This window comes from Pipistrellus kuhlii, unplaced genomic scaffold (assembly GCF_014108245.1).
Source record: "Pipistrellus kuhlii isolate mPipKuh1 unplaced genomic scaffold, mPipKuh1.p scaffold_m20_p_5, whole genome shotgun sequence".
In the NCBI taxonomy this organism is placed as follows: domain Eukaryota; kingdom Metazoa; phylum Chordata; class Mammalia; order Chiroptera; family Vespertilionidae; genus Pipistrellus; species Pipistrellus kuhlii.
The window spans coordinates 35,489,429-35,501,746 of NW_023425551.1; the positions used below are offsets into that span (position 1 = coordinate 35,489,429).

At 48.3% G+C, this 12,318-nt stretch overlaps 1 pseudogene; it reads left to right on the forward strand.

Moving 5' to 3' along the window:
* Window positions 1-544: 544 nt before the first annotated feature.
* Window positions 545-2,842, forward strand: LOC118705397 (annotated as a pseudogene).
* The last annotated feature ends 9,476 nt before the right edge of the window (window positions 2,843-12,318 follow it).

Here is a 12,318-nt window from a genome sequence, read left to right on the forward strand (position 1 = left end):
CCTCCATGGCTGTCAGAACAGAAGTGGGCCAATAAAGCTGTTCATTATAATGTTAAAAACAATTGTCTAGTTTGACAAGCAGCACATCATATCTTAAAATATTTTCAATTTTGTATTTATAATTAGTAAAGGTATTAGCTATTTTATTATATATCTATTAGTTTTTTATTGTTTCTCCTGCTCTGAACAGATTCATGTTTTTACTCATTCATAAAACACTTACTTTTAATTAATACCATGGTAGCTTCAGAAAAGATTCTCCATGGGTTGTACAAGCATGTACCACTTTGTTTCTCCAAACAGATAATTAAAATAATTTTTTTTTTGCTTTCTCAGTAGGACCCATATTACTACATCTAAAATAATAAAATGTTTTTTAATATTTGTATTATTAACTATAAACTGTTATTTATGGCAATTACCAATAGGCAGAAGTTCATAATTTGTTTCTTTTAAAAATATATTCATTAGACTTTGAGCCGCACATGCACGCCTGCCCAGTCCAGGTCCTGGCGGCTGCGGCAGCACGTGGGACTCGAGGACCATGTCCTAGCTCTTTGGCTTCAAGGGACCCCAAGGGCAAAGGCGAGGGACCCTTCCTGCCCCTGCCGCTGGCACCCAAGGACAAATGGAGCAACTTCGACCCCACGGGCCTGGAGCGCGCAACCAAGGCGGCATGCCAGCTGGAGTGCTCGCCGCCGCACACCAAGGTCCAGATGCAGGAGCAGAGGCTGCAGCTGGAGCAGCGGTCCAAGCTCAGAGAGAACGATGCCACCGCGGAGCAGCTGAAGAGCAAGCAGATCCACGTGCAGGGGGAGGAGCAAAGGAAGACGCTGAGCGAGGAGACGCAGCGGCATCAGGCCAGGGCCCAGGACCAGCACAAGCTGGCCCGGCAGCGCTATGCCGACCCGTGGAGGCAGCAGCAACTTCTCAACGAGGAGAATCTGAGGAAGCTGGAGGCCATGAGGCGAGCCACCGAGGAGCGGGAGATGGAGCTGCGGCTCAAGAACGAGATGCTGCCGAAACCGGTTTGGCTCAGTGGATAGAGCATAGGTCTGCGGACTGAAAGGTTCCAGGTTCGATTCCGGTCAAGGGCATGTACCTTGGTTGGGGGCACATCCCCGGTAGGGGCTGTGCAAGAGGCAGCTGATCGATGTTTCTCTCTCATCGACGTTTCTAACTCTCTATCCCTCTCTCTTCCTCTCTGTAATATATATATATATATATATATATATATATATATATATATATATATATATATATACATACACACACACACACACACACACATATATATATATATAAAGAGAACGAGGCCTGGGCCGGGCCAACGCGGAGCATGAGAACGCAGACATCATCCAGGAGCAGATCCGCCTGCGGGCCGCTGAGCACCGCCGGACCATCCTGGAGTCCGTCAGGACGGCAGGCACCCTGTTTGGCGAAGGGTTCGGGGGCTTTGTGACCGACTGGGACCAGGTGACAGCCACGGTGGCCGGGCTGACGCTGCTGGCTGTCGGCATCTACTTCGCCAAGAATCCCGGGCTGGTGGCCGGGCTGTACATCGAGGCAAAGCTGGGGAAGCTGTCCCTGGTGCGGAGACCTCCCGCCTCTCACCGCTGGAGGCGCTGCAGCTCCCCCTGCCGGTCAGCAGGCAGCTGCTCTGCCAGCCTCGGGCTGCGCTGGAGGGCGTGGTCCTCAGTCCCAGCCAGGACATTGCCATAGCGACGCAGAACTCCAAGAAGAACCACAGCCTGTACCGGCCGCCGGGACAGGGAAGACGCTGTTTGCCAAGAAATTGGCGCTGCACTTGGGCATGGACAACCACATCATGATGGGAGGGGACGTGGCCCCCAGGGGACGTGACGGTGTGACAGCGGTGCACAAGGTCTTCCACTGGGCCTCCTCCTGTTCCTGGACAAGCAGATGCCTTCCTCGGGAAGCGAGCCGCCGAGAAGACCAGCGAGGACCGCAGGGCTACCCTGAATGCCTCCCTGCACCGCATGGGCCAGCACAGCAGCAAGTTCATGCTGGTCCTGGCCAGCAACCAGCCCGAGCAGTTCGACTGTGCCATCCACTCCCGCATCGACGAGAGGGTCAGCTCCGAGCTGCTGCGGGAGGAGCGGATGCACCTGGTGAGGATGCATTCTGACAAGCGTGTTCTTAAACCAGCCACAGAAGGAAAGCTGGCCCAGTTTGTGGGAAGAAGTGCTCCGAGATTGCCGAGGGCATGTCGGGCGGGGAGATCGCCCAGCTACCCTGGCCTGGCAGGCCATGGCGTATGCCTCCGAGGACGGGGTCCTCACCGAGGCCACGATGGACGCCAAGGTCCGGGCCGCCATGCAGCAGCACCGGCAGAAGATGCAGTGGTTGAAGGCGGAGCGCGCCAGGCCCCAGGGCAGCCAGGCCCCGCTCCCCGGTGCATAGACGGAGTGAGCTGGGCCTGGACCCTGGGGACCACGGGGTGCAGTGGCTGGGCAGCATCAGAGCCAGCACGAGGTGCCATGTTTCCCGGAGGTCGTGGGTGCTGCACCGCCGCCGCTGCCTCCCAGCGTTTAGTCTTCCTCTGGTCAGGCCAGGGCAGCATCCCAGGACAGCTGCGGCTCGGGTGTCTGATGGGAACCTGCCCCTCCACGTTGTGGTTGTGGTTGGAGAGCAGCAGGCTGGGGCCACGCCTAGGACAGCCCTGGGAGAGGTGCCTCCAGCCCGGCCCAGGGCAGGGGAAGGCACAGGTCTCTGGCGGCTGGCTTCTGGGGCTGTGACTTGCAGTGGGCGGAGCCTGACCTTGCCCGGCCCCACCCAGAGCAGACCCCATGGTTCCATGCCTGGCTTTGACGTGTACACACAGCTTTCTGCCTTGGGTAACCTGGTGGGGCTGCACCTGAGACCAGAGACCCCAACACACTGGGGCGCTGCCCAGGCCCAGAGGGCCTGCAGCCCTGCCTCTAATGGAGCTGGATGTTTTTGCCCAGAATCTACTAAAAACCTGATCCCATTAAAAAAAAAAAAAAAAATATATATATATATATATATATATATATATATATATATATATTTCATTAAGTAGTATTATTGAAAAGATAAAACATATATTTAATCTTAGAAGGAATCACTATATAATGTTTGTGATGATAGAATTCAGCATCATAAGATATTTTCCTATTCTATCTCTTACAATAAATATTGGCCTTATCAACATAAATTATTTTATTTAAAGTTTTAATGTTTACTAATATATGATCATTGCTATATTTTATATTTAAGAAATTCACTAAGTTTATGTAATTATTTATATTACAGTTTTTTTTCTTATATTTCTCTTCAATTCCAGCATGTTTACAGTTTAAAAAATTATAACAAAGGTAGAAATATTAAAAAAAACAACAAAACTATTTGACTTCACTTACTAAGTGTAGTATATCTAGATAATTCTAATCTCTGAGATGATAAATAAAAATAATTGCATATTTCAAGCCCATTAAAAGTAAATTTTGTACAGTGGGTTCTAAAAAACTCCATCTCACATGCAAAAAAAAAAAATATTGTTTTATGGAATACTTCTAGCATTCAAGTAACTAAAATTTTAAAAAAAGTTTGAATATTGTTCTACTCATAACATGCCAAAACAGATTACAAATGTTTTGATCACTTATATACATATTTGTCACATGTATTAAAAATAACTGTACTTATAGATGTTTACCTTAAATTACTTAAAATTTCATATAAATAAACAAGTCATATTTATAAAATGAGAAACATAGTAGTTTTCTATTGTTGCCATGACAAATTACTACAAATCTAATGGATTAAAAACACACAAATGTATTATCTTAGTAGTTCTGGAGGTTTGAAGCTCAAAAGGAGTGTAACGGGGCTAAAATCAAGAGGTTTGTAGGGTGTTTCCTCCTAGATGCTGCAGGAGAGAGTCTCTTCCTTGCCGAGAGCCCATTCCTTGAGGCTGCAGGCCTTCCTTATTTTGTGGTCACATCACTCCAGCATCTGCTTCTCTGTCACCTCCCTTTCTCCTTTCCATGCCTTCCTGCCTTACTTTTATAAGGAGGCCTGGCGCATGAAATCCACTCACAGGGTGTGTATGTGGGGGGTCCCTCAGCCTGGCCTACAATGATGCAAGTGTTCAGTGCCCAGCCTGGCCAGAGTCCCTCCCTGCCCAGACTTGGAATGCTTGCCTCATCACTGGGGTAATGATGCAAGTGTTATTCACACCTCCCCCCCAACCCCCACCCCAAGCCACTCCATGCCTGCTGCCTAGAGGCCCTCCATGGCTGGGGTAGAACACGTGCCTCGTCAATGGGACAATGAAGCACTCTGCCAGGCCGCTCATGCTGCCAGCTCTCAGCAGCTGTGTTCCCCCCACCCCCCCAGGACTACCCCTGGCGTACCCCAGTGGGGCTGAGAGGACTGGGTGCCACTATCTTCTGGCTATGGGCACCACCATATTTGTGATGGACTGACAGTCAATTTGCATATTCCTGCTTTATTAGATAGGATGAGCATGGCTTTTAGGTCTTGATTTGGGTGGCTGTGGAAGTTATTCACTTCACTGGGTAGGATGACTTTGGTCCAGTTGCTAGAAAGATGTGTGAGTGATACATAATATTCTCATAAACCCTTATGTGGGTTATTTATTAGAAGCTGTTTCCTTCTCTAAGGATTCAATTAAAGGTGTTTTCTTTTCAAAGCTGACCTGGGGAATTTACCATGGCTTAATCTGAGAGCGGACTGTGTGTTCCTGGTGACTTGTTCTGTCCTTTTGTCCCCACATATAATCCACAGGCAGCTGGGCACAAGGCTCACGAATATTAAACTGATTCAAAAACCATGGCTATAATCTCAACTGCTGTCTGATTTTAATCCTCCTGAGTATTTACATATTTTCTTCTCTCATCCCTCCCAAAACTAATTCTAGAGTTTTGAGAATCTGGGAATTTGGGCAAAGGAGAAAACAACCAAGAAATCTGAAATCTCAATTCATTACCTCAACCAAAACCAACAATGCCTTTTTTTGGAATTGGCCCAAACTCAAATGGTCAGATCATGTGACTCATAAAGCACAAACTACAGGTATCCTTACTGACTGTGAAAAGTCAAAGTGTAATTAAGTGTGCTCTTTCTTGGTGGCAGTGTCATTTATGCTTAAACGTTTGCGTTTCCTTAAGCCTCTCCCTTTGTTGTGCAGGCACACATGGTTGCATCATATTCAGATTCGCCAGCTGGGACTGTGGAGGGTGTGCTTTTCCTACCAGGTCCTCAGCGTTAGCTTTCAGATGCACTAACCATTGCTTCCTTGCTGCATCTACTGCAGTGGAGGGCAAGACTCTGGCAAGAATAGCACCCAGAGAGCATTCCTGACGGATGCGTGGTTTGCTTTAGCCAGGAGCTCTGCTAAGTTTCCTCTAACTTTCATTTTCAGGAGCTGGCAGGGAGCAGGCTGACTGGGTACCCACTAGAAGGGGAGAAGGGCTTACACTCACTCTGCTAGGCTGCTCGACTTGAGGAACAATCTCTCAGCTAAACTCCTCGAGGTTCCCTTTCCATGAAAGGGAGTGCAGGCTCGCCTAGGTGGAAATCTGGACACTGGAGGTAGATGGGGAGCCAGGGGAGCAGTGGCACAGGAGGGAGCTAAACGCAGGAGGCAAAAGAAGCACAGGAAGGAATGGAGTGCAGGAGAGAATGGAAGAATGGGCATGCAGGAGAGAGTGTGGGTCTCGGGAGCCAGCAGGTATGTGGGTGAGAGCCAAGACACCATAGGGAGCTTGGGAAAACGGGATGCTGGAACCAGTAGGTGCAGAAGGGGTGTGCTTACAGGAATTGGTGGGTGCCTGGGAGATGCTGGCTGGGAGATCTGCAGCGGACTTCCCAGAGCCTCTGAACTGTGGGTATGAGAAGGATGTGGGGAGGGGGAGACCGCGAGGGGTGTGCCTTTGCCTACATTGGCTGTAGGAGTCTGATGTGAGGCTCTGGAAAATGGCTTGGGGGAGTGGAAGTGGGGTGGGGTGGGGTGGGTGTTGGGTGCCTGTGTTGCAGGCTCAGCATGCTCAGAAACATGTTGAGGTCCTGGCAGCTGTTCCAGCAGCAGCAGCGGCTCCAGCAGCAGACATGGTGGCAGCTCCAGCAGGGAAGGCGCCTGGCACCCATGCCTCTGACTCTGCACCGCAGCTGCCCTGACCTGGCTGAGACCTCCCTCCACAGGCCCAGCCTCCCCGACTTCTGGGGTGTTCCCCCAAACACAACCCAACCCCACCACACTCCCCAACCCCAGCCTCCGAAGTTCTGCATGGGTGCGGGGGCACTCGCCCTGGCCACCTCCAAGCCCTGAAGCCTGTCATAGACTATGCCTCTCTCCAATACTGCAGCCACCACAGTGAGACTGTTGGTGCCCACGTCACATCTGCTGCTGCCTCTGGCCAGCATGGGCCTGCTGATGGCGCTCATCCTGCAGCTCATCCACTTGCCTCATTGCAAGATTCCTGGCCATCTGCCGCCATCTTTGTCATGTCAATTTGCATATTCCCTCCTTATTGCATATTCCCTTCCTCCTCCATGATGGGTGCGATCAGCCTTGCAGGTGCCATCTTTGTTGTGGAGTTACGGTCAATTTGCATATTCCCTCTTTATTAGAAAGGACTGGACAAACCCAAATAATCCAGGGTAATCTCCTTATATCAAAAATCCTTAACCCAACCACAAATACATAAGCCCTTTACCATATCCTATATAATAAAAGCTTCATATGCAAATTGTCCCCTTGACTGGGAGTCTTGTCAGGAGTTTGAGTGCTTGCTATGATGTGCACTGACCACTGGGGGTGCGGCATGGACCATGGCGGATGTTGGCAATGCTGTGCTGGCAGCGAGTGGCAGTGGAGGTGCCTCTGGTCCTGATGGGCCCCAATGAGAGCAGGACCAGGGTGGGATGGTGAAGCAGGTGAGTGGGCAGAGCCAGGCCAGGGCGGGTATGAGCCACTGGTCACTGGGTGGGGACCTGATCGCCCTGCCACTGCTGGGCTCCCTGGTGCTGAGTCAGGTGGGGACCCAATGCCCACTTATCCTATCCCATGGCAACCAGCAGCAGTGGAGCCAAGCGGCTCTCTCTGTGCCTGGGAGCCAGATGGCATCAGGACAATTGGTGAGTGACAGGGAGATTGGGCCCCCACAGGTGGCGACCAGAGGGCAGTGGGGCCTCTGCCTGCTCCCTTATCACCTGGGAGCCAGGGTGGCAGCGGGATGACAGGTGCAATCAGCCTCACAGCGGGCGACTGGCCAGGGTGGCAGGTGGTGGGTGGTGGGGCCAGGCTCCCAGGCACTGAGGGAGAAAGGGAAGCTATAAATATTAAAATATTTCTTGTAATTATTTTTCTTTATTGTGCATGAATCTGTGCACCGGGCCACTAGTATGTTAATACTAGGGATCCAGTGCATGAATTTGTGCACCTTGAAAGGAACTGTGGGCCGTGAGGCTGCAATGGGCACAGGGGTGGGTCTTGGCCCATCTTCTGTGCTCCTGTCCAGCCCCTCTCCCTGTAGTCCCCGGTCTCCTGTCTGCCAGCAACCCCACTCCCGCTGCTGCCTCTCCCACACGCTGACAGTGCTGACCCTGCTCACACCCGCTGACAGCATGGAGTGATTGGGGCTGGCACCATCAGTTGATATGAGTGCCAACTGCTGCCCCAATCACCCCTCAGGAGCAGGAGAAGGTGGAGAAGCCTTCAGGGGTGATAGGGTCTACAGCCACTTTTAGCGTCCATCGTTAGCACTGAGTGATCTGGACTGGCACCAGGCACCAGCAGTGGGTGAGAGTGGTGGTTCTGGCACCAGCTGCGGGGGTGAGTGGGGCCAGTGCTGGCAGCAGGTGCAAGTGCTGGGAAGGACCACAGTGCATGGGAGCAAAGAATTTTCAGTAACCACCAGAGGCTCTCCCTGATGACAGCAACTGGTACCCTGCCTTTGGTCTGGCGCCCTCACTCACCTGCTCCACCATTCTGCCACAGCTGACGTCCGCCATGTTCCCCTCGTACCCCCTGGTGACCCCGACTGTCCCTGAAGGCTTCTCCACCTAGAGGCCCAGTGCATGAAATTTGTGTACTGGTAAACCTGCAGTTGGACACCCCTCTCACAATCCTGGACTGCTGGCTCCTAACTGCTTACCTGCCTGCCTGATTGCCCCCTAACTGCTCCCTTGCAGGCCTGATAGACATCTAACTGGTTCACTGGTGGCCTGATTGTGGCCAACTACCCTCCCCTGTTGGCCTGATCACCCCTTAGGCTTTTATTAGTATAGATATGGCCCTTCACAGAAAATTTTGCTAACCCTGCTTTACAATAAGGGCTTGATGATTGAATCATTGGGACCAGACACCAAGATTTCCTTTCTTGGAATAGTGGAGGGAATAATTATCTTGTCTTTAAGTTGCCCTGAAATTAAAATGAGATAATGACTTAGAAAAGTATAAAAGCACCATATAAAGACAACTATCTTTTCCATGTACTGAAAAGATAATGAAGTGGTAAAATGAAAAACACTATTTTTATTCTCCCCCTTCCTTTACAACCTTTATTTAAACTTTGAAATTTATAAAAATTTCACTCCAATTTTCATTTCTTTACATTCAATATTATTTTGCATTGGTTTCAGGTTTTATATTAGTTACAGAATAGTGGTTAGACAATCATATACTTTACAAAGTGTTCCCCGATATTTCCAGTACCCACCTGGCATCATACCATCATTACAACACTATTCCCTATATTCCCTATTTAAGTGACAATGGGTTTACAGATTTCCTCCAGTCTTTTGTGTTGCTTGTCCTTCCTTTTCTTTCTCACTTCTTCCCTCGTTTTCCTTATACAGTATCTCAATTGGCCATCAAAGCTCAGTGAAGGCACTGGGACATGCAGATTAGCACTGGGAGCTTCTCTAAATCATTGAGGTGGCACCAACCTTCAACCCCCGCCTCAGGGCTGAGGGTCCTTGCCCCTCCACCACAGTGTTCTTCCATGCCCCTTGATCCCTGGTCGGGCCCACCTGCGTCTTAGGGCCATTGCAGAAACTCTCTCTCTGTAGGCAATGCAGATCCCTGCCCACTGGTCCCCTGCCTTAGCCCGAGCTCCCTCAGGTGCACCCCGCCTCACCAGGTTTTTGTCTTTGATCTATGGCATTGGTGACAGCACACTCCTAGCAAGGGCATCTAGAGGTGTCTAGAGGGGCACAGGGTCAGTTCTTTACCCAGAATGCTAGAGGTTGCAGTCGCATTTGCAGATGTCACCCAGAGCCGCTGGCGAAGTCAGAGCCTGTGTGGAGTGTCCTTATGGAGGGATGGTGAGGTGCTGCTCAGCGCCCCTTGGGATACCCACCTCCTGGCCAGCTGCTTTGCCAAAGCTGTGCACTCACCCTGGAGCCACTCCTCAGGCAACCCCATAGTCAGGCCTTGTGCCTCTTCTTCCACATTCGGCCTTCATCCATCCCTCTCTCCTGCAGTGCTTGTCCTCCAGGCCTGAAAGAAAAGAACCAAGACCAAGAAGGAAAAAGCGCAATGGAAGTGAGTCTTGAACCTCTATATCCCGTTCTCTGGATTTCCTCCCGCACCTCCTCTCTGTGTCAAATCTTGAATGGGCACCCTGTGGCTCAGCCACATGGCCACCAGGCGACCTGGTAGAGTCGGTCTCCATGAAGTTGCTAATCTGTGGCCAGAGGCCCTGTCTGAATCTCAGCAACCCCCATGCCTGCGATGTTCATGGGCCCCACGGGAGTGGCTAAGCAGGCCCAGCCATGCCTCCCCTGGGCTGTGATGTTATGGGGCCCCATGGGAGTGGCTAGGCAGGCTGGCCTGCCTTCTCTGGAGCAGTGATGTTCCCGAGGCCTCACGGGAGTGGGTAAGCAGGCCCAGCTGCTCCTCCCCATGGCAGGGATGTTCCCAGGGCCCTGCAGGCATAGCTAGGCAGGCTGCTGCCCCTCCTGGGGCCTGCAATAGACCCAGACCCTGCGGGTGGTGCCTGGCACTGCTTACCCTGCCTCCCAGGGCCCCATAGACTGGTACCTTGCCAGCGGTGTCTGGCACTGCCTGCCAGGCCTCAACTGCCCTCAATGGACCTGGACTCCCATGGGCCTTGGTGCTGCCCACCCCACCTGTGTATGCAAATTTACCTGCCATCTTTGATGGGTTAATTTGCATACCCACTCTGATTGGCTGGTGGGCATGGCTTGGCATAGCAGAGTAATCGTTAATTTGCATGTTTCTTTTTTATTTGTGCAGATATTCTGGGGATTAGGGCATGGACCATTTGAGGGGTGGCATTATCCCACCTACCACAGAAGCATCTATTTATCTTTTAAAATGAGAATAAATGATTGAATACTGCTCTCTAGAAATCGGTAAAGCTTTACCTTCTCTTTGTAAGAAGACTGTACTTTTCGCACAATAAACCCATGTGAACTGTACATTGCATCAGGTAGAAATTGGTAACAACAGTTTTTACTCATAAGCACAACTGTTAAGAGGACTGTTTGTATCCTGAGACATATTTGATAGATTTATAATTTATCTATTTTTGTTCCATGATTCTTCACTAAATATGTATTATTCTGCCCTGTGCATCCAAATATACAGAAATATAAATATAGGAAGTTTCAATAAGCCACTGAAGGAAATGCACCCTCAGCTCATAGTACATACTGATTTTCAGCTTGAAGGCTATCTTTACTACCAGAAGGACTGTAAAATATACTTTAAAAAGGGAGCTTATAGTTTATAGAAATTCATCAAATGTGTGGAAAATAACTTAACATACCATCCAGGGATTTTCTATCTTCATGGATTTTCTTGGTATATGCTTATCACTCCAGTTGGTTTTGAATGAAAATTATCAGCAAGCTTTTTAAAGAACAGAAAATATTTCAAATAAGTAAGTACATGTTTATATGAAAATACTCTCAGGCCAATTGGTTTTCCTGTCCTGCTATTTAATACTCTAATTTGCATTAGTCTACTCTGCCTCAGCTTCTGTTCCGAACCTAGAAAATAAATACAATTAATCACATTTCACAGTCCCTATTTTAACTCAATGATATATATATATATATTTGTCTTAATTAATTGTTAACATTTGCTGTCTCTTGATATTACTATTTAACTTCATAGCTGTAGAAGTTCATGTACTAAAACAGAGAAAATATTTTATTTTCTTAGATATGTTTAAGTTGGTAATACAAATAAATAAATGTTGAAAAATGAAATATATTTTTCAATTCAAAAGCGATTCAGAATTTTAAAGCATACATGTTTTTATACTAATAGATGATACTAATAGGTGGTTAAATTAAATGATACACTCAAGCATCTATATATAAGCATATGTTTACACAACTATATTCAGGAATTATCTGCCAACTAAATAATTATAGTAAGTACTATTTTCATCCTATTTAGGAAATATTAATTAATCACCTATTGGTCATAGAGCAGTAAATGAAAAATCATATCCTTACCTATAAGAGCTATGCTGGAGCTGGCTAGCATGGCTGGTGAAGGCTGATTGTCCCAGCCTCAGTGGCATTACACTGATAGCTTCCAATCAATATGAAGGGAGTACTGACAGCACAAAATATTATTGTGCGAGTTTAGGTCTGTTGGATAGATGTGGAGATGGGAGTTTATAGCCTTTCTATAGAGATTGCTTTTACTTTTTTTCCAGAAAAGTAGGAAATAGAGTCATGAACTGAGATGAGGATAGGAAAGTGTTGAGCTTATTTGAGAAGATAAACATAGGAACTAATTGTATGGGAGAAAAATATTGACAGATAATCTTAAGGATCTTTTTTTTTCTATTACAGATGAGTCACCTGAAGTAGAATAATTCAAAGAGAATTAATACACAATCAGATTATTTACAGAGGTAGGGGTATAGGTATAGAGAAACCATAATGGTTAGTGCAATAGGTCAGGGTTGTTATCTATTAAGCATTCACTGATAGTCTGAAAGAGACAGAAGTCATTAGAGATGGAAAGAGAAGGAGAAATTCTGTAGAGTGCACTGCCTTGAAAGTTTAAATGACACCATCTCTTTACCTCCAGTTACTTCTAGGGGGTTCCCACAGGCCAAATCCAAACAGAAGTTAAAAGGTGCAAGCGGGGCTGTTGATAAGGTACATGGTCTCCTAATGCAGAGTTTGGAAAATTAGAGTGGATCCAAGGACAATAGGAAAATACCTTTTAAAGCCCCACTAAGGAGGACGGAGGCTGGCCGGGAGCCAGGGGAATGTAGATGGCTGGACACAGAATCTAGAGGCTTCAAACATGTGGAG